General features: G+C 49.3%; 2 non-coding genes across 2 annotated transcripts; both read right to left on the bottom strand.

The window, feature by feature from the left end:
- Window positions 1-67: 67 nt before the first annotated feature.
- On the bottom strand, window positions 68-141 carry Pmar_PMAR017563. The gene has a single exon. It is a non-coding gene; the product is annotated as a tRNA-Arg (tRNA).
- A 484-nt stretch (window positions 142-625) lies between these two features.
- On the bottom strand, window positions 626-699 carry Pmar_PMAR017562. Its single transcript has one exon. It is a non-coding gene; the product is annotated as a tRNA-Arg (tRNA).
- Between the last annotated feature and the right edge of the window lie 301 nt (window positions 700-1,000).

The raw sequence follows: 1,000 nt of genomic DNA, 5'->3' as shown, positions 1-1,000 counted from the left end.
GGAGCTTCACATCGGATGCCCGATTTCGTTGACGTAGAATGGATGAGAGGGAAGTGAGGTTAATGTATACCCGATGCAGGATTCGAACCTACGACCATCTGCTCCGTAGGCAGACATTCTATCCAGCTGAACTAATCGGACGATGAAGCTATTCACTTTGATTGATATTAAAGTTAAATACTCTTCCGAAATGGTTTAGGCGGTAATTGGTCAATCCGTCAGAATACGTGAGCGAAATTCGGATTGCTCAGGTACAGCCGTTGGTGCGCACCACTATCTCGTGTGCTTGTTTTTGAGCGTCTTGTGCAAACTAGTTGGAGCTTCACATCGAGTGGCCGATTCAGGATGCGTGAGCGGAATCCGGATTGCTCAGGTACAGCCGTTGGTGCGCAGCACTATCTCATGTGCTTGTTTTCAGCGTCTTGTGCAAACTAGTTGGAGCTTCACATCGAGTGGCCGATTCAGGATGCGTGAGCGGAATCCGGATTGCTCAGGTACAGCCGTTGGTGCTCACCACTATCTCATGTGCTTGCCTTCAGCGTCTTGTGCAAACTAGGTGGAGCTTCACATCGGATGCCCGATTTCGTTGACGTAGAATGGATGAAAAGGAAGTGAGGTTAATGTATACCCGATGCAGGATTCGAACCTACGACCATCTCCTTCGTAGGCAGACATGCTATCCAGCTGAACTAATCGGGCGATAAAGCTGGTCACTTTGATTGATATTAAAGTTGAATACTCTTCCGAAATGGTTCAGGCGGTAATTGGTCAATCCGTCAGAATACGTGAGCGGAATTCGGATTGCTCAGGTACAGCCGTTGGTGCGCACCACTATCTCATGTGCTTGTTTTCAGCGTCTTGTGCCAACTAGTTGGAGCTTCACATCGAGTGGCCGATTCAGGATGCGTGAGCGGAATCCGGATTGCTCAGGTACAGCCGTTGGTGCGCACCACTATCTCATGTGCTTGCCTTCAGCGTCCTTGTGCAAACTAGGGGAGCT

The sequence above is a fragment of the Perkinsus marinus genome, assembly GCF_000006405.1.
Source record: "Perkinsus marinus ATCC 50983 genomic scaffold scf_1104296943564, whole genome shotgun sequence".
Classification (NCBI taxonomy): domain Eukaryota; phylum Perkinsozoa; order Perkinsida; family Perkinsidae; genus Perkinsus; species Perkinsus marinus.
The sequence above is the reverse complement of the archived record's forward strand: the minus strand, read 5'-3'. Positions and strand labels throughout refer to the sequence as shown.